Here is a 23,334-nt window from a genome sequence, read left to right as displayed (position 1 = left end):
AGCGGCTGGAAAATCCTGGGCACCTAACTGGGGAGCATGAGTCGGATGCACGCTGTATGATCAGGCCACCCATGATGGCTGCTGTCTTGCTCCCCGTGCACCCCTGGCTTGGTCCGTCCCTGCTTCTCCTGCGCCCTACTCGCATGGCCGGCTTTTCCTCTCACTCCCAGAGCCTGATCTGCCCGTGTCTACCTCCTTGGGCCCTGGCCCCAGTCAGTGGCTGCTCTAATCTTCAGGTCAGAACATCTCCACCACAGCTTAACAAAGACACCGAGGCTCAGAAAGGGGGAAATGCCCCTGACAAAGGGGCACGAGGGGCGCGATCCTCTGCTGGTTTCCGGGTCATCGATGAGCCATCCTGACATCAGTCCCCCCATAACTAGGAAGCTCTCCCTCCCAGTCCCGGGAGCGGGGCTGCAGCAGGTACCGCCTGCTGTCAGCCGCACACAGTGGGGTGTTGCTCCAGGATCTCGCTCCGGACATCTGAGATCGCCCATCTGTTAAGCCCTTAATGTTTGTCTCTGACTCTGGGCTCTTACTCTGGTCTTGAGGCTGGGCTGGTACAGGGCCTGCCAGCCTGTGGGGTGCAGCCCAGCACACGCCATGACTCTGTTGGGATGGCCTGGTTTAACCACCAAGCGGGTGTGCCCATAGGAAGCAGTGATCCTGGAACCCGCAGAAGTGGGTCAAACCCTAGCACCCTACTTACCAGCTCTGTGGGGCCATGAACAAGGCATTTCCCTTTCCGAGCCTCAGTTTCTTCATCAGCAAAACAAGAATTGCAGTATCAGCCTTGAGGGCTGTTGGGTAGACAGGAGATGGTGAAGGGATTTAGAAGTGACATCTATTGTCATCTTCCATGCATCTGGGGCGACACTCAGCGTTGTGAGTCAGGACTGTGGGACTGGGCTGGTGGGGATGGAGAGTCTGCTGAACCCCACATGATGGAGTTCTGGGGAGGTGTGGAGGCTGGAGTCAGATAGACCTAGAAGCCATTGCTTGCTTGCTGTGTGATCTTAGGTGGCTTGCCTACCTTTCTGTGCCTAAGTTCCTCATGTGAAAAAAAGAGGATCTTGAAAGCAGCCATTCTAGAGAGTTCCTGCAAGATTAAATGGGGTCATATGTGAAGGGCACAGGGCCTGGCATAGCCATCAGTAAAGGGGGATTTCCTGCTCTGTAAGGGGAGCTAGCTTTATCACCGGTGGCATCGGGGGGGAGTGGGGTGAAGGGGCTTTGCGAGCGTGAATGTGAGGCCCAGTGAGGGACTCTGGCTTCACCTGAGGGAGGGGCTGGCCCCTCCCTGACGTGTTGGGGATCCCAGCCCGCTCTGTCTCTGCTGATAGATGGGTAGGTGAACACAGCCATCCTGTGAAGGCTCTGAGGTCCCAGAAGACGTCCGTTTCCAGGCGAAACCCTGAGAAACGCATTGGACTTCATCTCTTGGGGGATCTTAACCCGAGCCCACAGGGAATGGGGCAAGGAGGATATTCTGAATTTAAACCCCAGCTCCCCACTCTGCCACGGTGTGGCCCTGGGCGAGTCACTTAGCCTCTCTGGGTCGATGTCTGTATTCACAGAACCGGACAGAGCCACCTTCCTTGCAGGTTCCCTGGAGGCTGAGCACACAGTGGGTTCTCTGTAAAGGGGAGTGATTTGTGCAGGCTCCACGGAGGGCGAGGGAGTAGACGTTAATGAACGCTGGGGCTGGTCCAAAAATCCAGTCTATGAAACTCCTGCCTGCAGCTTCTGTTGCATTGCTAATGGGAGTTTATGTGAAGGACACATCGGGATAAGGGCCCATTGTTCCAAGTGGGGATGGTTTTATGACTCTTAGAAAGCGTCTTTCATCTGGGAGACCAGGGAGCTTATGGAACCTCCCAGCCCTGGGCGGTGAAACTGGGGGATGCTGAAGGTTTCTGGGGCCGGTGCCAGGCTGCAGCCACGGTCAGGCCCTCCTGCTGGCGCGGGCCGAGGCCTCCCCGGAGTGTCACCGCGGCGTCAGGCTGCCAGCTGCTGCGCCTCCCTTTGCCCAGGCCCGGGACCGTCTCTCCTGGAGGCCTTCTGTCTGGCCCTCAGTCCACGGCCCGGTCTGCTTGGCAAGGCTGGAGGCTCACAGTTCTGCGGGTTCCCTCTCTGCTCCCTCCGTCAGTGGCCGGTGCCACAGCCTCTTCATCCGTGTGGCAGCTTCTAGAAGAGGCCTTGGACTCTGCTGTCAGCTGACCAGCAACGCTTCCTGCCTGGGAGGCTTGCCTGGCACCCTGAGCCCTGGGTAGAGGCAGTAACCTGATGCCAGGAAGCAAAGACCTTGCCTCTCTGTCCTTTCTGACTCCTTGGCCAGGGGCCAAGCAGAGAAACCCAACCTCCCCTTGGCTCAGCAGACAGCCCCAAGCGCTCTGCCTACTTCTCCCCTGCGGAGACTGCAGATACCAGGGCGGGTGGATGACGCTGCCTGCCTAGCTTAGAGCGGGTGGGCACATGGGGTCTGTGGGGTCTGGACTGACGGGCAGAGGGTCTTTATGAGTTTGTAGGTGCCTTTGATGGCCTGGGCTGGCACTTCCCCCTTTGTCTTTTCCCTTTCACGCGATGAAGAAAGGCTAGAGCTGGATGTTTAGCTATGCGAGTGGTCCCAGAATCCCCGCTCATCCTGCAGCAAGACAGTGGCCACAGGCAGTGGGCACCAGCCTCCTCTTATGATCGGACTAAAAATCCACTCAGGTAAGTGCAAGCAGAGTGTGTGTGGGGGTCTCTGTAATGACCCAACAGTCACTCGGATGAACATTCAAGGCTAGGGCAGAATATCAGTGTGCCTCCGTTTCCTCATCTGTAAACCAGGGATAAAAGTACCTGCTTTATAGGGTTGCTGTGAGGATGAAATGAGTTAATACCTGTTACTCGATTAAACAGAGGCCATAGAGAGTGTTATGGAAGTTTGCTATTACTGTTGCTGCTATTTTTGCTAGGGCTGGATGATCTCTGTCTCCCTGTCTTTTTCTCCAACTTTACTCTTTTTTTGGCTTTCCTATGGCATTTCTGGTCTCCCAGAAGCTCAGCTTGAACTTGGCTGTGGTTTGTCGCAGCGTGAATGCCGGCCCTGGCTCTGCCCCGTCTTTCAGGCTCAGCGCCCCGTGGTCATTTGCCTGTTAGAAACTCCTGGGTGAAATGAGCTGATTGGCCCAGTTTTGGTCAGCTGTTGGCCCTTTGGTCCAATCGGGTGCTCTGGGAAGGAGGGGGCTGTCCCGGCACGTGGATGCACATGTGTCCTGGCACATCGAATCCAGCCTCTTCAGAGGCTGAGTTGTAAATTTTTATGTGAGTTGTAAATGTTTGGCAGGAATATCATGAAGTCATGGTGTGTCTTTTTCACTGAATCACATCAGGAGCCTCATGACGTCCAAATCTCCCCAGGCTGGTCATGTTAACCCAACCTGACCACGGGGTGAGGGGGTGTCTGCCAAGTTTCTCTGCCGTGAACTGGCTCTTTCCCCCTTTGCTGTTAATAAATATTTCATGGGAAAGTACTCTGAGTATGCAAATAGCATCCCCAGCTTTCACTTTATTCATTTACTTATTACATCAGTGTGGACTCTTGGTTTCCTATTGTATTTAGTAGAATATGAATCCTTACAATCATTATTTATTTCGATGCTCAAATTGCCCTTGGTTTGGCTAGTGGAGGTCCGTCTAGTCAAGGCTATGGTTTTTCCAGTGGTCATGTATGGATGTGAGAGTTGAACTGTAAAGAAGGCTGAGGGCCAAAGCATTGATACTTTGGAACTGTGGTGCTGGAGAAGACTCTTGAGAGTCCCTTGGACTGCAAGGAGATCCAACCAGGCCATCCTAAAGGAAATCAGTCCTGAATGTTCATTGGAAGGACTGATGCTGAAGCTGAAGCCCCAATACTTTGGCCACCTGATGCAAAGAACTGACTCACTGGAAAAGACCCTGATGCTGGGAAAGATTGAAGGCAGGAGGAGAAGGGGACGACAGAGGATGAGATGGTTGGATGGCATCACAGACTTGATGGACATGAGTTTGAGTAAACTCCAGGAGCTGGTGATGGACAGGGAGGCTGGCGTGCTGTGGTCCATGGGGTCGCAGAGAGTCAGACACGACTGAGCGGCTGAGCTGACTGACCGCACGGAGCTCGATGGGGCCTCTTTTGAGTTGGTTTCTGTGTCCTTTTGCTGTGTTTCCATCACTTGTTGAGCAATTTATTAATTTCTGGCCCAACAATATGTTTCAGGCACAGCTTGTTCTTCCCCTGGAATCAGTCATCTCTCCAAGGAGCTTTGTCTCTTTTAGCAGAGAGTGGTATTTAGAATCCATGACCTGGCTGCAAAGTGTGTTCGTTGGGACTGGGTATCCCTGCTCCCAGGCTGTTTCAGGGTACAGAGCTCTGAACTCACATCAAAATCTCCAATTCCAGTCTAACACCACAGAATTCATTCTACCTTTTTCCCTTTTCATATTTGTCATTCCTTTAAACAGGGTTTGAAGTTTGAACTCTTGACTACCACTACACTAGGCTGTCTCTCATCTCTCATCAAAAATATCTTATGATATATGATAAGTATGCTTATGATACTATGGTATCAAATAGCATATGTATCTAATGCTGTCAGTGAGATGTTGAAAAATCTGTTAGACTGTGTTAGATTGATCCTTCAAAATCCTACGGGATTCAGTTCAGTTCAGTTCAGTCACTCAGTCGTGTCTGACTCTTTGCGACCCCATGGACTGCAGCACGCCAGGCCTCCCTGTCCATCACCAACTCCTGGAGCTTATTCAAACTCATGTCCATCAAGTCAGTGATGCCATCCGTCCTCTGTCATCCCCTTCTCCTCCCGCCTTCAATCTTTCCCAGCATCAGGGTCTTTTCCAACGAGACAGCTCTTCGCATGAGGTGGCCAAAGTATTGGAGTTTCAGATTCAGCATCAGTCCTTCCAATGAATATTCAGGACTGATTTCCTTTAGGATGGCCTGGTTGGATCTCCTTGCAGTCCAAGGGACTCTCAAGAGTCTTCTCCAACACGACAGTTCAAAAGCATCAATTATTCAGCGCTCAGCTTCCTTTATAGTCCAAGTCTCACATCCATACATAACTACTGGAAAAACCATAGCTGTGACTAGATGGACCTTTGTTGGCAGAGTCATGTCTCTGCTTTCTGATATGCTGTCTAGGTTGGTCATAACTTTTCTTCCAAGGAGCAAGCATGTTTTAATTTCATGGCTGGAGTTACCATCTGCAGTGAGTTTGGAGCCCAAGAATATAAAGTCTCTTACTGTTTCCATTGTTTCCTCATGTATTTGCCACGAAGTGTTGGGACCAGATACCATGATCTTAGTTTTTTGAATATTGAGTTTAAGTCAGCTTTTTCACTCTCCTCTTTCACTTTCATCAAGAGGCTCTTTAGTTCCTTTTCGCTTTCTGCCATAAAGGTGGTGTCATCTGCATAGCTGAGGTTATTGATATTTCTCCTGACAATCTTGATTCCAGCTTGTGCTTCATCCAGCCTGGCATTTTGCATGATGTACTCTGCATATAAGTTAAATAAGCAGGGTGACAGTATACAGCCTTGACGTACTCCTTTCTCTATTTGGAACCAGTCTGTTGTTCCCTGTCCATTTCTAACTGTTGCTTCTTGACCTGCATATAGATTTTTCAGGAAGCAGGTCGGGTGGTCTGGTATTCCCACCTCTTTAAGAATTTTTTTACCCCCATTTTTTTAAGATAGAAGGGGACAAAAGGATTATTGTGCTTTTACAGGCACTGAGACTGGCTGGAAGAGGCTGAGGGTCCTATGGAGAATGTGGGGGCAGCGCCCCATACTGTCTGTGTCCAGCCCCCTGGACGTGGGTGTCCATCACCCTCAGTGGTTGTTTTGGGAGAACTACATCCCTAAGAAAAAGGGCTGTTCAGACTGTCCTCTCTTACACCAAGGGCCATACAGTGGTAGCTCAGAAAAGTCGTTTCCTTCTCTGTCTCTACCTGAGCGCCCAGAACCGCCTCCAGCTGCGGCTTTGCCTTTGACTTCAGCATGCGTGCGTGCTCAGTCGCTTCAGTCGTGTCCGACTCTTTGTGACCCCCTGACTGTAGCCCACCAGGCTCCTCTGTCCTTGGGGTTCTCCAGGCAAGAATACTGGAGTGGGTTGCCATGCCCTCCTGCAGGGGATCTTCCCAACCCAGGGATCGAAGCAGCGTCTCTCACATGTCCTGCACTGGCAGGCGTGTTCTTTACCACTAACGCCACCTGGGAAGTCCAACCTCAGGTTGTTTCCCCACAAATGCAGGTCTTGCGCTGTAAGGAACCTAGAAGGCGGTGAGGGGACGGCTCATGGCATCCCAGCTCCCTTCAGAATGTCTGTCCTACTGAACAGGGACAGCAGTGTTATGGAAAGAGGTTTCATTTTGGTAAAACAGACCCCATCGTCCTCATTCATAATCAAAATGTGATCCAGCATCTCTTAGAGAAGAGTCTGTTTGTGATTGGTTTGATGACACCGGAAATAAGAACTAGTTGCTTTACCCATGCTTTCCATTTATACTGCCTGTGCAAGGGTGGTATCTAGGCTTGGGAAGTCCACTTTCCCATCTACCCACTTCCTTTCTGATCTGCTATGAGGCTGGGCTGATGGCGGTGGGGCTGGCTGGGAGGCAGAGGCAGGAGCCCTGGGTTCTCATCCTCACTCTGTCATCAGTCTGCTAAGCAACCGTGGCCAGGTCACTGAGCTTCTCTGGACGACGGGAGACACCCCTGGGCCCTCGGCCTCCCCCTCGCCGGCCGGCAGTGGAGCCCGGGGGGAACAGAGTCCCAGTCCCGTCCAGACGTATCACTCACGATGATGCTTACACAATGGATCCCGCACCACCAGAATGCTCGGCGAGTGTGAAATTCTGGTTAATTGAATGTTCTGGGACATGGAAACAGTCCCAGAAATACTTTTTGTTCCTTTTGTGGCTATTGAAAGCCATTTGCTCATCTATTTAGCAAATATTTGTCTCGTGCCTCTGCTCCATCAGGCTCCGTCCCAGGGGTTGGGGATCCCAGCGTGAGTGAGAAAGCAGAGTCCCCGTTCCCGAGGACTCACAGGCCAGGTGAGGACGTGGGGCAAGTCCCGCACAAAACACTGCAGAAGGGTGGTCGGGGGGAGACTGTAGGGTGCTCTGGGAGCCTGGGAGCCCCGACTCGGGGCACTGGAGAACTGATCCTTGAGAGCGTGTGATCGATGTGGGGAGCATCCAAAAGCCACAATGTCTTGGGGGGGGTGGTGGTGCGGTGTGGAACAGTAATGGCATTCCAGGCAGAAGGAACAAAGGCAAAGGCCCAGTGCAATGCTTTGCACCTTCGTTTATGCTGTGGAGCTCGGCATGTGCAGTTGGGCAGGTGAGAGAGAAGGGGTGTGTGCGTGTCAGAGCAGGGTGACGAAGACAGCAAGAATGCAGGAGGATTGGCCTGGGTTGTGCCTCCCTGGTGGCTCAGGGGTAAAGAATCTGCCTGCGGTGCAGACCCAAGTTCAATCTCTGGGTGGGGAAGATCCCCTGGAGAAGGAAATGGCAACCCACTCCAGCATCCTTGCCTGGAAAATCCCATGGACAGCTTGGTGGGCTGCAGTCCAGGGGGTCGCAAAGAGTCGGGCACATCTGAGCAGCTACTTCTGGGGCCTGGCCTGGCCTGGAAGGTGAGGGCTGCGGGCTGATTCATTCTCGGGTATGTGTTTCCGTGATGTGATTTTCTTCTCATATAACTAGAATGTAGAGAGAAAATGAAATGAAACCACTAATTGACAGAGGGGTCAAGGTCAAATGGGCGACACAGGCCTGGGGGGGGGGGTGGCGACAAGTGGAAGGACACAGCTCTTTCTACGGGGCCACGGCCCTCTGGGGCCTACAGAGTGTGGCCCTGGGGCTGGGCATCACCAGATCTTCAGATGTGTTAAGAGAAGCCAGCAATCTGGCAACTTATGGGAAATCTCTCAATTGTTAAATGTTGATAGCTAATTAACAACAATAACAAAATCACTGTGGGCAAAACAAAATGCTTCTGTAGGCTCCATTTGTTCTACGAGCTGGTAGATTGCAATGCTGGATCCAGAGGGTTCTATTGATAAGGGTCTGAGGGTGCTCCCTTGGCGGGCTCCTAATCTCTGCTGGGTTTTGGGGACACAGTGGGAGCCTGAGGTATGGCCTCCACCCCCAAGCTTGGATCATAGCTTCTCTCAAGACAGTTCAACTGCCCCAGAGACAGTTCAAGTCAGTACCTGCCCAGAATCAACGAACAGAAACAAAAGTGCTAATTGAAGCATCTACCCAGAGGGTGAAGCACTGTAGAGCTCAGTGGGAGAGGTGGTTGGGGAACAGGGGCCACGTGGAGAGGCGTCCTGGAGATGCTGGGCCTTCTGTTAGATCTGGGAAGAGGGCAGGCTTCAGTGCAGCCAAACATGGGACAGGCATTCCAGACCAGAGGACTCAAGAGGGCTCAGGCCCAGGAGGGAAACAAGCTAGCCGGGGAGGGGGCTGGAATAGGTCTGAACGGTTGTGGATGCAGGTCCAGGGACTTGCACTGGTTCTTTCTGTGCCAGCAGCATCCAAATGTCTAAATTCTGGTCCAGGGCTTAATACCATGAGCTCTGAGGTCCCCTGATAGACACCTGAAGATGTTCTTGCCGCTTTTCTGGCGTTCCGGACACCTTCCTCCGTTGTTTATTTGTCCCTGGAATGGACAATCCAGAAGTGTGGGGGCCTTGCCTGTTTTGCTCCATGATGTCTCCTGTGTGCCTAGAATGATGTCTGGAAACATAATGGTGTTAGTTGCTCAGTTGTGTCCAACTCTTTGCGACGTCATGGACTGCAGCCTGCCAGGCTCCTCTGTGCATGGAATTTTCCAGGCGAGAACACTGGAGTGGGTAGCCATTCCCTTCTCCAGGGGATCTTCCTGACCCAGGGTCTCCTGCATCTCAGGTGCATTCTTTACCATCTGAGCTACCAGGGAAGCCCAGAACATAGTAAATGCTCAACAAATATTAACTGGCTACACACTCTGAGCCCAGTGTTGCCCTAGGCCTGGGGGGTTAGGATGACTCTATGAACAACTCTTATGACAAGCTCTATGGGGTCTATGTTCTCATGTGGAGATGGACAATAAACAAGCAACCCCAACAATGAATAAGATGATTTCAGAGAGCGTGCACTGGTGTGGCTTGTCTTGCTGGACTGCAGAGGCCTGTTATCCGTGTCGCCTCCTTGTTGAGGGGGCAGAGCCGGGGTCTCTCTGGTTCCTTGCTTCATTCCTAGCCCCAAAGACTGGTGCCTGCCAAACAGGGAGTAGTTATAAGAAAAAAAAATGGTGTTTTTTTTTTTTTCTGGTTGTTTGAGTGAATGAACACAGGCCAACACAGACTCCAGCCTGCATAACACCTGTGCCCTTTGGAGGCTGCAAAACTCATCATTATCAACCCAAATAATTGCTGATAAGCCTGAGTGTGAACGTCTTTGCAAATAGGGAGGTAGGGGGGCAGTGTTTAACAACAACAGGGATAATCTTAATTAATAGCATGATAACTGTAATTAATTGCATCATATCCGGAGGCTTCTTTGGATTTCTGAGCGGGAGTAACTAGTGTTTGGCAGCTTTGGGAGCTGGAAGGGAGGGGTGTGCTAGGATCTAGGGTCTACCACTTCCATGCTGGGTGGGCTTTGCCGAGTCACAGCTCTGAGCAGCTCTTTTCTCATCAGGAAAATGGAGCCACGCGGCAGGCTGGCTGTTAAGCTGAGAGCCCTCACTGCCTGCAGCTGCCAGGATTGTGGTCCTGAGGCTGTCATCGGAAACCAGCGTGCAGGGCTGGTCGGAGCCTCGGGAGGCCCCTCTGCTGCTGAGACTGGGTGGGGGCCATCGCAGGTCTGACTTTTCCTCTGGGGCCAAGCCAGGCATCCTCACCCCTCGGGGGAGAGCCCCGGCAGACTCCTGGAAGCGGAGGAGAAGCAAGCATGGGAGGCCTGGGAGGGCGAGGGGCCGCGCGGCAGGCGGGGAAGGAGCGTGTGGGCCGGGGGGTCCTGTGTGGCCCGGAGGCCTCTGCGGCGCCCGGCCCCCGCCCGGCCCGCAGGGGTTAAGCGGTGACCTCAGCCGCGCCGGGCGGGGGTCGGGGCGGCGCCGCGCGCGGGGCAGCGGCGGCGGGGAGCCGGGCGGCGTGACCTCGCGGCGGCCCTCGGCGGCCCTCGGCGGCGCGGGGCGGGGCCGGCCCGGCCATGGGCGCCCGCGGCCGCCGGGCAGCTGAGGCGCGGCCGCCGGCGCCTTTGTGAGCGGCGCGGACAACAAAGGCCGAGCGGTGAGTGCGGCCCGCGGCGGGCGGGGGGCTCCGCGATCCGCGCCGGCCTCGGGGAGCCTCCTCCGTGCGTCCGGGCGCGTCTCTGGGGGAGGGTCCCGAGCCGGGTCTCCTGTCCGCGTCTGTAGGTCTGTCCTGTGTCCTGGAGGGACGGCCTCACCCGCGTGTGCTCCCTCCACCGCGGGCTCTGCGTTCCCCGGGTGTCCCGGCCCTCTTCACAACCCGCGTGGGCCTTTGTGCATCAGCGTGGGCGTGTGTGTGAGCCTGTGTGTGTCTGTGTGCGTGTGTGAGAGTGTGTGTCTATGTGTGTGTGTCTGTGTATGTGTGTGTCTGTGTGTGTGTGAGCCTGTGTGTGTCTATATGTGTGTGTGTGTGTGTCTGTGTGCGTGTGTGAGTGTGTGTGTCTGTGTGTGTGTCTGTGTGTGTGAGCCTATATGTGTGTGTCTGTGTGTGTGAGCCTATATGTGTGTGTGTCTCTGTGTGCGTGTGTGAGTGTGTGTCTATGTGTGTGTCTGTATGTGTGTGTGAGAATGTGTGTCTATGTGTGTGTATGTGTGTGAGCATGTGTGTGTCTATGTGTGTGTCTGTGTGCATGTGTGAGAGTGTCTGTGTGTGTCTGTGTGCGTGTGTGAGTGTGTGTCTATGTGTGTGTGTCTGTGTATGTGTGTGTCTGTGTGTGTCTGTATGTGTGTGTGAGCCTGTGTGTGTCTATATGTGTGTGTGTCTCTGTGTGTGTGCGTCTGTGTGTGTGTATGTGTGTGTGAGCGTGTGTGTATGTGTGTGTGTCTGTGTGCGTGTGTGAGCGTGTGTGTCTATGTGTGTGTATGTGTGTGTGAGCCTGTGTGTGTCTATATGTGTGTGTGTCTCTGCGTCTATGTGTGTGTGTATGTGTGTGTGAGCGTGTGTGTATGTGTGTGTGTGTGCGTGTGTGTCTCTGTGTGTGTGCGTCTATGTGTGTATGTGTGTGTGAGCCTGTGTGTGTCTATATGTGTGTGTGTCTCTGCGTCTATGTGTGTGTGAGCGTGTGTGTATGTGTGTGTGTGTCTGTGTGCGTGTGTCTCTGTATGTGTGCATCTGTGTGTGTGTATGTGTGTGTGAGCGTGTGTGTGTTTATATGTGTGTGTGTCTCTGTGTGTGTGCGTGTGTGTCTCTGTGTGTGTGCGTCTATGTGTGTGTGAGCATGTGTGTGTATGTGTGTGTGTCTGTGTGCGTGTGTGAGTGTGTGTGTCTATGTGTGTGTCTGTGTGAGCCTATATGTGTGTGTGTGTCTCTGTGTGCGTGTGTCTGTGTGCGTGTGTGAGAGTGTGTGTCTATGTGTGTGTATGTGTGTGAGCATGTGTGTGTCTATGTGTGTGTGTCTGTGTGCATGTGTGAGAGTGTCTGTGTGTGTGTCTGTGTGTGTCTGTGTGCGTGTGTGAGAGTGTGTGTGTGTGTGTATGTGTGTGTCTGTGCGTGTGTGAGAGTGTGTCTGTGTGTGTGTCTGTATGTGTGTGTGAGCATGTGTGTGTGTATGTGTGTGTGTCTATGTGTATGTGTGTATCGTGTGTGTGTCGTGTGTGTCTGTGTGTATCGTGTGTGTGTCTGTGTGTGTCGTGTGTGTGTGTATATCTCTGTGTCTGTGTGTGTCTGTGTGTGTCTCTGTGTGCGTCTCTGTGTGTGTCTGTCTGTGTGTGTGTGTTTCTGTGTGTGTTTCTGTGTGTGTGTCTCTGTGTGTGTCTGTCTGTGTGTGTGTTTCTGTGTCTGTGTATGTGTCTTTGTGTGCGTCTCTGTGTGTGTCTGTCTGTGTGTGTGTTTCTGTGGGTGTTTCTGTGTGTGTGTCTCTGTGTGTGTCTGTGTGTGTCTCTGTGTGTGTTTCTGTGTCTGTGTGTGTCACTGTGTGTGTCTGTCTGTGTGTGTGTCTGTGTGTGTGTGTTTCTGTGTGTGTGTGTCTGTCTGTCTGTGTGTGTCTGTCTGTGTCTGTGTGTGGCAGGCTCCGTGGGGACAGCTGGGCTGTCCACCCAGCGCTTCCCTCCCTTTGGTTCACGTGGGCCTTTAGGTCCTGCTGTCCCTGTGGTTCAGCTCCTCGCACGCTGACCCGCGGACCGAGGGTCCCCGGGATTAGGAGGGGTCAGGGAGCGCTCTTCTTGCTCTGCTCTGGGCTGGCCTCTCCCACCCTGGAGCCCTGCCTGGAGGCGGAGCAGGGCGGCCTCCGGGAGGAGGAGGGTGTGGGAGGCAGGCGAGGACACCCCGGGCCGCGGGGAGGCCCCGGGCCCAGAGCGCAGTCGGGCCTGGACTCTGCTGGAGGCACGCGGCCCAGCCTCCCGCGCCCCCGCCGGTCTCCGAGTGGGAGGCCGCCCCTGATGCAGCGGAGCCCGGGGGCAGTGCTTCCTCCCTGTCCCAGGCGGGGATCCCAGGCAAGGGGTCAGGAAGCCCCCTTCAGCGTGAGCGCCCGAGGACCCTGCCAGGCAGGGGGTTGGTGGGGAGGGGTCCTGGGCGCCGGGACTGGCTCAGAGCCCTCGGCCTCGCCCGGGGCTTCCGTCAGGGGCGTCGTGCCTCTCTCCGGCCGCAGCCCTCTGCTGCTCCCCAGACGCGGGGACCGAGGGCAGGCTGTGCGGCTCCCTGCCCTCTCACCCTTCTCTGCGGGCCCCACCGCGGGGCCCTGAGCCGCGGCGTCCCCCGCCCCTCTGTCTGTCCTCCCAGCATGGTGCCCCAAAGCGCCCAGGCTATGGGGATGTAAACCCCACAGGAGGGCCAGGTCTGGAACCCTCCAAGCCCCGTGTGACAGGGTGAAAGCCTCTCAGGAGGGGCTCCAAACCCTTCCTGTGGCACGCGAGCCTGGGGGGGGGGGGCGCGTCTCTCTCACTCCGCCGCCTCTCTGGCCGTCCCATCGGGGCTGCCCGGCTCCTTCCGGTCAGAGGGCCTCTGCCCCAGCGGTCCCCATTCCCCAGAAAGCGGGGCCCGTTCTCCCCCTCTTCAGGTCTCACTCAGGGTCCTCCTCCTCTCTGGGCAGCAGAATTGCTGTTGGTGATGCTCGTAGAGCCCTCGCCGTGGTCGGAGTGGGTTTTTACCCCCTGCCCCCGCCCCCAGTGCACCTGTAAGTCGAGAGCAGGGACCGTGTCTGTCCTGATCCCCAGGCCTGACGCACAGTAGGTGCTCACTAAGTCGGTGCTGATCACGTGGATGACCAGGAACTACTGGTTCCTACATTGTGCTCTTTCTCAGCTCAGCTTTGAAGGAGTTTGGGGATTCCACTTGGACTTCCTGGGGCCCAGGTACCAGGTTCATTTAAGAGGAAGGCCCGCTGGGCTTCTCTGGTGGCCCAGATGGTAAAGAATCTGCTTGCATTCGAGAGAGCGAGCGGGGTTGGATCCCTGGGCTGGGAAGACCCCCTGGAGAAGGGAAAGGCAACCCCCTCCAGTGTTCTTGCCTGGAGAATCTCCATGGACAGAGGCTACGGTCCGCGGGGTCGCAAAGAGTCAGACACGACTGAGCGACTAACACTGTTATTTAAATAAATAGTAAACCAACAGATAAATTAATAGATCTTTATGGAGTCTGGTATGTGCCAAGTGCTGGGCTAGCTGGTGCACATAGGTCTTCCTTTAAACAGTGGGAAGGAGCAGAGTGGAAAGAATATAATGTTAGGTAAGTTTTGAAAAGATAAAGTGGGTGATATATACCATGTTTATGCGTATGATAATAGTAGCTTAGATCTATATTGCTCTTTCCACGTACATTCTCTGTTTCTACAACCGCTCCGATAAGTAGGCAGTGAAGGTGGCTTGTACCCATTTTACAGGTGAGAAGATGAAGCTCAGCACTTAAGTGACTGCTGAAGGTCACAGGAAGGACTCCAGCCGGGTCTTCCTGGCCGCCCAGGCCTTGCTTGCTTCTGCAAGCCTGTCCTTAGTACCCCTGGATTCCCACCTGCTGGCTTTGCCCTCAAGACCGGGAAAGGCAGGCAGACTCGTCAACGGGGAGGGGGCTCCCGCCCAGGCCCAGCTCAGCTCCTTCCTTGCATGTGTCCCAGAGAGCTCCTTGGTTTCTCTTTGCCTTGATGGAGGGCGTTAGTGTCACTTTCTGCTGGAGGCCTAGTCGGATGAGCCCCCCAGAGTGCCCTGTCCTCGTGCGGCCTGTGCCTGGCCCCGGGCGGTGCTGTGCTGGGGTCAGTTTGTACCGAGGTGTGAGAGCTGATTGCTAAAGTTTACACATTTTGTGAGCTGGGCTGTTAACATGCAAGTTTATAGTATATGGTGAAATGGCTGTGGTGTATAAATTTATACTAAAATTGTACTGAAAACAAGGGTAATAAATACTCAAACTATAGTACTTCCTCATTTCAGTTTCTCACTATTACCTCTGTGTTTCTGGTTATTTGTATATTTTGTATGTATGTATGTTTCTCTCTCTCTCTCTCTCTCTATATATATATACATATGCAAATCTCCCTCAATTTATGATGGGTCCTGATAAACCCATCGTCCGTTGAAAATTGCAGTCGAGGGAATTCCCTGCTGACCCAGTGATTAGGACCTGGTACTTTCACAGCTAGGACCCAGGTTCCATCCCTGGTCAGGGAACTAGGATCCTACAAGCCACATGGCTTGGCCAATAAATAAATACAACATTAAATGAGAATATCATAAGTCAAAAATGCATTTAATACACCTAACCTACATTATATCAGCCTCACCTACCTTAAACAGGCTCAGAACACTCCTATTAGCCTACAGTTGGGCAAAATCACCTAACAAAAAGCCTGTTTTATAATAGAGTGTTGACTATCTCATGCAGTTTATTGAACTCTGTACTGAAAGTGAAAAGCAGAATGGCTGTCTGGGTGCAGAGTGGTGGTGAGCATATGGGCTGTTTACCCTGGAGATTACCGGTCTGGCCTGGAGCGGAGGCGCGCTGCCCTGCCCTGCGCCATGAGAGAGTGTTGTCCTGCACACACCGCCAGCCTGGGAAAAGATCCAGACTCAGAATTCCAAGTGCAGTTTCCACTGAATGCGTAGTGCTTTGACACCATCGTAAGGTTGAAAAATTGTAAATGGAGCCTTCGTCAGTGGGGGCTGTAACGTCCACCTGGCCGCTGCCACCCGTCTCTTCGCAGCTCTGGGTTCAGTGGTGCACCTTGTAGCTTGAAATTGGCCACAGTGGGAGAATTGGGTGCAGCAGTAAAGAATCCGCCTGCCAGTGCAAGACACGCAAGACAGACCCCCGGGTTCGATCTCTGGATCAGGAAGATTCCCTCCGTGTAGGAAATGGCAACCTATCCAGGATTTTTGCCTGGAGAATTTAGGCGAAGAGTCAGACGCGACTGGGTGACTGAGCACATAAGAGTATTTACAGCCCAGAAACGGGGAAACCCTGAAAATCCAGCCACCCCTTCTTCCCCCTCCGGAGAACCAGCGGTGAGACCACCACCAGCACACCATGGGGGTCTGGCAGTGGGCTCCCTGGGCATGGCCCCTCCCTGGAGCAGGCATTCTGACACGACAGCACTCCAGGGCTGGCGGCCCTCAGGGTCCTCACGGGAGCAGCTCGCCTGGGGCGGGGCTGCGATGGCAGGGTTGCACCGAGTAAGTGGCCCTCAGCTGAGCCTTGCACTTCAGACTCCGAGCGCTTACCTTCCCAGGCACGTGGGATACGGATATGTTTCAGTTAATTGAGAGCCTGCTTGGCCCCTGATGGGAAAACGACACTCAAGATGGCCCAGGTATTTGGGAGGCCAAGCGGCTGGGGCGCCCGAGGAGAGGCTGTGGCCAAGGTGAATAGCTCGGGGCTGGTGAAGGTGTCGTGGCCGGGACGCGGGTGGCTGGTGCTGCCTGGGGCTGGCTTCGGCAGCAGTGGGCAGGACGCATCCGTGCGGATTCAGGGGCACAGCAGAGTCGGACTGTCGAGTGGGCAGACTGTAGCTCTCGGACAGTCTGAAAGCCCTGGTTGGGAGAGGGGTGTGTGCCCAGCTGCATACAGGAGGGTGTGCAGAGTGTGGCAGAGAGTGGGTGGGGAGAGGCAGCGGTCTGGGTGGAAGGAACAGCAAAGGCTCAGAGGCACGAGGTATCGGAAGCTGAGTCTGGCTCAGGAGTCCGCAGGGCTTGCGACAGAGCAGGGCAAGTCCTGGAGCTTTCTCAAGTCTGAGCACGCAGCGTCACCTGGGAACCTGCAAAGGAAGCCTGCCAAACCTCTCCTTCCGGGGCATCGCACTCCATGGGTCACCCGCTCCCCTCAAAATCTTTAATTTGGGAGGTGGTTTCTTGTTATCCCGTAAACTTGCTGCTACCAAGCATCTGTGGTTGGTGGACTCTTAAAAAAAGATTTCCATTTTAATATCAGGCCAAAAAAAGACAGAATTGGGAACGTGTGTCTGCTTCCTTCTCTTCACCCCAAAGATAAAAGTAATGGTTATTTAGATTATTCAGTGCCTTTTTTTTTTTTTTGGTTTCAACTTGTGGCATTGTGGGATCTTATTCATAGTTCCCTGACCAGGGATTGAACCCAGGCCTCCTGCACTGGGAGCACAGAGGCTTAACCACCGGACCCCCAGGGAAGTCCTGGTTTTTCAGTGCTCTTGATTACCTCTGCTGCTCCTGCCCTTCATTTGGGCAGATAATTAGGAGCTTGTTTTTTAAAGACAACTCAAGCTTATATTTCATGGAAGACATTTTTCATGCATCGATTCATTTAACTCCCGTGCTGATCTTGCAGGTGGGTACTGTTACCCATCTTGTATGTGAGGAAGTGTGTTAGTTGCTCAGTCGTGTCTGACTCTTTGCGACCCCATGGCCTGTAGCCCGCCAGGCTCCTGTGTCTGTGGGATTTTTCAGGCAAGAACACTGGAGCGGGTAGTCGTTCCCTTCTCCAGGGAATCCTCCCAAACCAAGGATGAAACCCAGGTCTCCTGCATTGCAGATTCTTTACCGTCTGAGCCACCAGGGGAGCCCCATAGACGAGGAAGCTGAGTCTTAGGAAGGCGGAGTGCCTTTCCCAAGGCCGCAGCCTAAGTGGCAGAATCCACACCAGGTGGGCCCTGGGCTCCTGCTACAGTCCTGCTCTGTTCCGTGTTCCTTCTCCCTTTGAAGAAGGGAGGGAGAGAAGACGGACACGCGTCTGGAATCTCGACACACCCTGCCCTTCATTGGAAGGGGATGTGTGTTTTCTCACCCGCATGGCTGTGTTCATCAGCCTGTAGTTTAGGGTCAAGGCCTAGAATAGAACTCGGCGCTCACACGGATCGCTAGGCCTGCGTCTGGAAAGAGCGGATAGTACTGACTGGTGTTTCGGAGCGCGCTGACGGTCACAGCTCAGGCTGACGTGTGGCAGGCTTGTCGGCAGACACAGGGCTCAAGGGGCTCGTTTAGTCCTCGGCCACCCTGGCGAGGGGCCTGTGCCATCAGCTCTCCTTTACAGCTCAGGTGGGTTATCTCGCCTGCCCAGAGGACCGGACGCTGCGTGGCTTATCCTGGCCCTGCTTGCCCCAGAGCCCCGGCCCTCAGCTCTGTACCCTGGAGCCATGCCACCTGTTTCGGGGCCTGGCCTGGCTGCGCCCCCGACGGCCCCTTGCAGAGGGCACACACACGGTGGGGACTCAGGGCAGGTGATGGGTCGCTCGGCCAGAAGTACAGGTTGTGCCCACCCCGGGTCAGAGCCTGGCGCTGAGCCACGGGCTTCACCTTTCCCTGCCCTGCTGGCCGTGAGGGACCCTTCTGCCAAGAGGCTCATCTCGCCACCAGCCTGCGGGAGGGCCGCCTCGGTCCCGGCCCCGCCCACCGCCTTCGTGCGGGGATGGTCCAGGTCTGGGGCAGGGCAGGTGGCTGGGGTTGACCCCTGTCCACGGCTGCGCTTGCGGCCTGAGGCGGGGCGGCCTTTCTGGGGCTGAACCCCCTTCTCCCTGAGAGCCTGGCCTCCACAGGACCCCCTCCAGCGGCTCCTGATCAGGGTGTGTCCCCGAGTCCAGCCCTGAGCACGAGGCGGGAGGCTCGTTACTGCCCTCTCTGCACTGTTTGAAGTGGGCAGGCTTGGCACGAGCTTTAAAAATGTGGGCTTTTTATCCAATTTCCCTAGGAAAACAATGGTTTAAATTAAGTAGAGGAATAACAGTCTTTGGAAATTGAAGAATATTCCTGAACCCAGACATTACTCAGAACCTTTGCATTTCTTTTAAAATCAGGGTTTATTTTACTTTTAAATTATGCATGTATTATGTGACCATTGAAGAAAACTTGGCGAGTTCAGGGAGAAGACGTTTAAAATCCCCCTTTGTCGCACCACCTGAAGATAGCCTCTCTCAGCCCCGCAGTGTGTAACCTCCACTCACTCAGCGGCTCATCTGCTCGGCGGGCGGGCACCTCTTCAGGACCCACAAAGGGTCTGTGCTGGGCCCGGGAGCAGGTGCAGGGCGGTGGCGCCCTACTCCTTCCCAGGCCTCTTTCTCTGCCGCACCTGTATCGGCCCCTCTCTCTCTGTTTCCTCGTCTGTAAGGTGGGGTCATACACGCACGCTGCTCAGGACGGTACCTGGCCCCCACAGGAGCCTGGCAGGGTTGCCTGTTACCACAGTGAGCAGCCTTGCCCCTGTGGGCCCTTTGTGACGGCAGGGAGACAAAAGCCAGACGAATCAAAGACGGTAACAGCGTAAACTGCGTGTCACGGAACTAGTCCTGCGAAGGAAACAACCTAATGCGATAGGAGGGGAATAATGGGGTGGGAGTGGGGTTGGCAGGGTGGGCGAGAGGGGGTGTATGTGGGGTTAGTGGTGCAGAATCTGTCAGCTCGAGGTGGTCAGGGGGCTGCTCTGAGGGGAGGCATTTAAGCTGAGTCTTTTTTAGTTCCCGGATCAGGGATAGAACCGTGCCCCTTGCATTGGGAGTTTGGAGTCTTAACCACTGGACCCCCAGGGAAGTCCCCAAGCTGAGTCTTGAATGACAAGGGGACCCCTCCCCCTCCCCCTCCCACCGCACAGAGCAGAGAGGAGTGTTCCAGGCAGGGGCACAGCAGATGCAAAGGTCCTGAGGCCAGAATGATCCGCTGTTTGCAGCAGCTGAGGGGAGGGAGCAGTGTGAGAGGCTGTGGAGGGCCCTTCGGATCACAGCAGGTTAGGATGGTTAATCCAGGTGCAATAGGAAGCCGTTGGCAGTTTCTCTTTAGTTACCCATGAATACTTAATTAATGAAACATGATCTCCAAGATTTCAGCTATTAATAGTTCTGGAAAGAAGTTTACCTTTTTTCCGATAATTTATTCAGAAATAAACTGAGTGCCTATGACATGGAAGCACTGGAGTGGGTGCTGGGGGGTGAGGGCCTCGCGCATGGATGGGAAAGGGGAAGCCTTGCCCGCAGGTGACCGTGTGCCCGCAGCCATCCCTCCAGCCCTCCACGGCCCGCTGGAGCCTCATGGGCTCCAACGTACCTCGGGGAAGGGCCCTCTGGCTGCAGAAGAGAACCGGCTTGGGGGCCAGGTGGACTTGGTGAAGGGTGAGTGTGGCCGGGGTGCGCTTGGAGGCCACGGAGCTGAAGAGCAGTGGTTGCATTCGGAAGGTTGCTTATCAGAAGAAGAGTCAGCTGGGATTGCTGGCGGACTGGTCACGGGGTGAGGGAAAGAGAGGAATCAAGAGGAGTCAAGACTTCTGGAATCTTCTTTTGAGTGTCCAGGTGGGTGGTGATGTCATTTAGAAAAGGTGGTTCAGAGGAGGCTGGAAGCTTAGCTTTGGAGAATCCAGTTGGGGTCAGATGTGAGAGGCTGGCTTAGAAGTTCAGGAGCGACGTGGGGGCCCCTTGGTGGATTTCTTTCGCATATAGACGGTGCAGGCGGGACCACGCAGGGGTCAGGGGGATCCCAGAGGCTGGGGAGAGGCTGCTGGGCTCTCTGAGAAGGGAGAGTGGGGTGCCCGGGAAGCCGGCACGACGCCCGGGACCGCCACAGCGCAGAGCTGGTGGTCTCCGGGGCTGCAGGCTGTTGAGAGTGCAAGTCAGACCAGACGGAAGCACAGAGGCAGTGTGCGCCTTTGTTGTAAGAGCACCTCTGGAAGACCGAGGGGCTGGAGTCTGAAGTGGGAGTGGCTGAGGGGCCAGGAGGGGCCCCAGAGCGACAGCACGGAGATGCTGGGCAAGTGAAGAGCAGAGCGGGTGGGAAAAGACGTCCCGGGGGCGGGAAGTGGGGAGATCCAAGGGAGTGGCTTGTGCCGGGGGCCAGGACTGCTTCAGGAGGGGGCGAGACGGAGCGGGGCAGCTACAGGGCTTCTTCTTCTTTAGCTTTTTGGCTTCGCCCTGAAGCATGTGGGGTCTCAGTTCTCCAACCAGGGATCAAACCAGGTCGTGAATTAGAAGGTGCAGCCTCATCCACTGGACCGCCAAGGACGTCCCCAGGACCCTGTTCTTCAGGCAAACAAGAGAGGGTGGGCCCCGCTGTGATGAAGTGGGGGTGGTGGGTGAGGCGTGGGGCCCTTGATGAGAGTTCGGTTCAGTTCAGTTCAGTTCAGTTCAGTCGCTCAGTCGTGTCCGACTCTTTGCTACCCCATGGGCTGCCGCGAGCCAGGCCTCCCTGTCTATCACCAGCTCCCGGAGTTTACTCAAACTCACGTCCATTGAGTCGGTGATGCCATCCAACCATCTCATCCTCTGTCGTCCCCTTCTGCTCCTGCCTTCAATCTTTCCCAGCATCAGGGTCTTTTCCAATGAGTCAGCTCTTCGCATCAGGTGGCCAAAGTATTGGAGTTTCAGCTTCAGCATCAGTCTTTCCAATGAACACCCAGGACTGATCTCCTTTAGGATGGATTGATTGGATCTCCTTGCAGTCCAAGGGCCTCTCAAGAGTCTTCTCCAACACCACAGTTCCAAAGCATCAATTCTTCGGTGCTCAGCTTTCTTTATAGTCCAGCTCTCACATCCATACATGACCACTGGAAAAACTATAGCCTTGACTAGATGGACCTGTGTTGGCAAAGTAATGTCTCTGCTTTTTAATATGCTGTCTAGGTTGGTCATAGTTTTCTTCCAAGGAGCAAGTGTCTTTTAATTTAATGGCTGAGGTCACTCACTACCTGCAGTGATTCTGGAGCCCAAGAAAATAAAGTCTCACTGTTTCCACTGTTGCCCCATCTATTTCCCATGAAGTGATGGGACCAGATGCCATGATCTTAGTTTTCTGAATGTTGAGCTTTAAGCCAACTTTTTCACTCTCCTCTTTCACTTTCATCAAGAAGCTCTTTAGTTCTTCTTCACTTTCTGCCATAAGGGTGGTGTCATCTGCATATCTGAGGTTATTGATATTTCTCCCGGCAATCTTGATTCCAGCTTGTGCTTCCTCCAGCCCAGCGTTTCTCATGATGTACTCTGCATATAAGTTAAATAAGCAGGGTGACAATATACAGCCTTGATGTACTCCTTTCCTGATTTGGAACCAGTCTGTTGTTCCATGTCCAGTTCTAACTGTTGCTTCTTGACCTGCGTACAGATTTCTCATGAGGCAGGTCAGGTGGTCTGGTATTCCATCTCTTTCAGGATTTACACAGTTTTCCGCCCAGCTCCCTGATGGGACCAGGGATGCTTTTTGGAAATGGGAGAAGATGGGGTAGATTTGGATTGTACAGAAGGAAGGTTGGAGACAGTCCCAATGGACAGCCTCATGTTTCCCAATGAAACCTTGAGTGGAGGGTGGTGAGGAAAGGGCCCACCAGGACAGGGAGGGTGATAATGGGGAGGGTAAGGGCCCCCCGGACAGGTCATTCTGCAGCCGCTAAAGGAACAGGCAGAGATGGCTGGGTCCCCACAATGATGGAAGCAGCCTCTGACCCCCGTTGTGTGGAGAGAAGGGAGCAGAGAGGTCATCAGTTGGCCTGAGATGGCTCAGTGGGGCTGACTCCGCGGGGTTCGTGATCTCCAGGGCACTGGGCGGCTGGGTCGCAGGACACGGGTGGCAGATGAGGGCAGTGTCTGAGCCGGTCTGGAGGGTGGTATCCAGGCGCTCGGAGGACCCTGTGGCAGAAGCTCAGTGCCCCTGTCATGCCTGCCTCCCACTTGCCTTCCCCAGAGGTCAAGTGCCAGGAGCCCCCTCTTCCTGCCAGACCCTGAACTCCGTGTTCTGGGGGGATTGACTCCCCAAGTCCTCACCATGGGTGAGCTGAGGTGCTGTTCCTGAGCTCACTCTTCAGGGGGAGGGGGAGAGGCCCGAGAGGTGAGCTGCCCCCTGGCAGGCCCGCACCAGCCACCCAGGGGTGAGGGCACGCGGCCAGCGAGTCGGCGGCCTCCCCCAGGGCTGCCCGTTTGCAGAGGAGGACGCCAGAGCTCACGGGTCTGTTAACTTGTGTTCATTTGCTTGTCCTCGCGCTCCTCCCTGCCTGGTGCATATGTATCGGACACTTACTAGGAACTGGGTACTGGGCTCGGAGCTAGAGATGAGTGAGATACAGTGACCGCGTGTCTGGGGTGGGTGTGGGGACAGGAAGGTAAATGAGGCGGGGCGGGGGGGACGCCTGACCCTGCAGAGGTGCTCAGGGAAGTTTCCCAGGGGGCGCTTGGCGGAGCAGGGAGTTGGTGCAGGGAGAGGGAGGTGGCCCAGGTGTGGGCAGAGGCTGGGTGAGCACACTGTCCTGCCCTGCCTGGCAGAGATGTGGCCCGGGACTCCGCCTGAGAACCATCCGTCCTTCTAGGAGCTCACAGTTTATCTTGACCACGGGAGCCGTCCAGGAGTTTCAGTCTGGGGAGGGACATGATTAGTGTGCTCAGAACTTTCTGTCCTGGGTGGAGACTGAGTTGGAAAGGACAGGAGAGATCAGGGAGACCTTTGGAGGCTGTCATAGGCGCTCTGACTCCTGGGTCATTCTTCGAACTCTGCTGCCTCCTCCGTGCTTCCCAAACTCTGCTCACTAGGTTCCTGAGACTCAGAGAGGTTAAGCAACTTGCCTGAGGTCACACAGCATGACAGGGCACCCAGGTACTGGTTCCTCAAGTGAAACAACCAGAGTCTCAAGGGTGGAAGCAGGTGGTGAGTAACTCCCAGAGACAGGCTCACCGGAGTTCCCGGGGACCATCACCA

The 23,334-nt window shown here is 54.7% G+C and overlaps 1 protein-coding gene across 30 annotated transcripts in view; it reads left to right on the top strand.

Moving 5' to 3' along the window:
- The first annotated feature begins 1,930 nt into the window (after positions 1 to 1,930).
- Positions 1,931 to 23,334, top strand: part of ARHGEF10L (Rho guanine nucleotide exchange factor 10 like) — a 155,125-nt gene continuing 133,721 nt past the window's right edge. For 11 of the 30 annotated variants that reach the window (XM_081580937.1, XM_081580932.1, XM_081580920.1 and 8 more), the window contains exon 1: positions 10,216 to 10,324. The gene's annotated coding sequence lies outside the window, so the exon portion shown is untranslated. Of the gene's footprint in view, positions 2,716 to 10,171; positions 10,325 to 23,334 lie in introns of those variants that run through there. The other 19 variants (XM_081580917.1, XM_081580938.1, XM_081580919.1 and 16 more) reach the window with 4 other exon arrangements.

This window comes from Giraffa tippelskirchi, chromosome 3 (genome assembly GCF_054371585.1).
Source record: "Giraffa tippelskirchi isolate mGirTip1 chromosome 3, T2T-mGirTip1v1.2.pri, whole genome shotgun sequence".
In the NCBI taxonomy this organism is placed as follows: domain Eukaryota; kingdom Metazoa; phylum Chordata; class Mammalia; order Artiodactyla; family Giraffidae; genus Giraffa; species Giraffa tippelskirchi.
This window is presented reverse-complemented; position numbering and strand designations above follow the sequence as displayed.